Source organism: Aethalodelphis obliquidens, unplaced genomic scaffold (genome assembly GCF_003676395.1).
Source record: "Aethalodelphis obliquidens isolate GAN/ISIS:26980383/991018 unplaced genomic scaffold, ASM367639v1 scaffold30, whole genome shotgun sequence".
Taxonomy (NCBI): Eukaryota; Metazoa; Chordata; class Mammalia; order Artiodactyla; family Delphinidae; genus Aethalodelphis; species Aethalodelphis obliquidens.
In genome coordinates, this window is record NW_020837974.1 from 2,836,272 (window position 1) to 2,837,795 (window position 1,524).

The 1,524-nt window shown below is 35.1% G+C and overlaps 1 protein-coding gene across 2 annotated transcripts in view; it reads left to right on the plus strand.

Annotated features, from left to right (window-relative positions):
• The window catches only part of SDK1 (sidekick cell adhesion molecule 1), a 540,366-nt gene that overhangs the window by 221,853 nt on the left and 316,989 nt on the right, over positions 1–1,524 (plus strand). The gene's annotated exons all lie outside the window — the stretch shown is intronic.

The following is a 1,524-nucleotide window of genomic DNA, read 5'->3' on the forward strand; positions in this document are numbered from 1 at the left end:
TCTTAGCCAACTGGGAATAGAAAAAGAAAATATTTTTAAATGATTGACATGCAGATTTAAACTTTCTTAATGATCAAAATTACTAAAACCAGAGTTCTTTCTTTAATCAAAAAAATAAAATGTATCTAACAAAAATCTAGAAACAACCTATTGGTATATTATGAGATACTTTGGGTTTAAAGTCTGGATCTGGACAAGGATGCCCACTGTTACATTATATCAATACTAAGGGCACAGTAAATGAAATAAGACCAGAGAGAGAGAGAGAGAGAGAGGGAGAGAGATGAATGGAGGGAGAAAAGAGTTATAGATATTGGAAAGAGGTCAAAGTATCATTTCAGGCAATGTAATTGCTTACACAGAAAATCTGAGGTAATCAATTGACTATTAGGATTTATAGGAGAGTTCTGAAAGATGGCTGGATACAAGATCAACATGGAAAAAATTAGCAGTTTTTCTGTTCATTGGGAGTAACTACGTAGAAAAATATAGAAATGTAATAAAAATTAACATATACCATTCACTATAGCAAGCTAAACTTTTAAATATTTTGAATAAACCCAATAAAAGATACACAAGAATCTGTAGAACTTTACTGAAGATTCTAAAAATAGGAACAAATGGAGTTATGTACCATGTTCATGGATGGAAAGACTCAATTATGTGAAGATATCAACTGTCCTCAAATTTATAAATTCAATACAATCATGAAACATATCAAATTGATTTTATAAATAATATGTAAGCCTTCAATGAGGAAATGACTTAATAGTCTTAGTACATTCATACTGTGGAATGCAAGGGGTCAGTTAAGGATAATGAGGTAGATTTGTGCATGTGAGTATAGCTAGGCCCCCAAAGCATATTTCTGTGCGGGAAAAAGAAAGTTTCGGAACAATACATATAGTGTGATACCACTTCATTAGAAAACACAAAACAATACTTCATACATTTTATCAGTACACGAATATACAGCTAATTCATTTGAAAAACATATAAAAAAGAATCACATTGAACTGCTTATTAACCATGGCTTTCTCAGAAGAGGGAGGATTGGGACAGAATGTAGAAAAATGTCCTAAGGTTCATTTCACCCACCTTTCAGAGTCTTACGTTTGCTTTATATATAGAACCCAGAGGGGTTAGTTGTGCTTAAGTGGAGGAACAAGGAAAATTATGTCTATGCCATCTTCTGGAAATGGAAGTTCAAAACACAAGTTTTATAAGGGCTAAAAAAAGAGGAAAATTTTTCCCTGGAGTCTCAAAGCATATCATAAAGATAAAGTAATAAATTCTCAATATTGGAGCCGGAATGAACAAATGTACTATTTTTGGTTATCTAGTGTAACAACTACCCCCAAATTTACTTGCTAAATACAACCATTTTCTCTCTCCCTCTCTCTCTCTCTCCCTCTCTCTCTCCCTCTCTCCCTCCCTCCCTCCCTCTCCCTCCCTCTCCCTCCCTCTCTCCCTCCCTCCCTCTCTCTCTCCCTCCCTCTCCCTCCCTCTCCCTCCCTCTCCCTC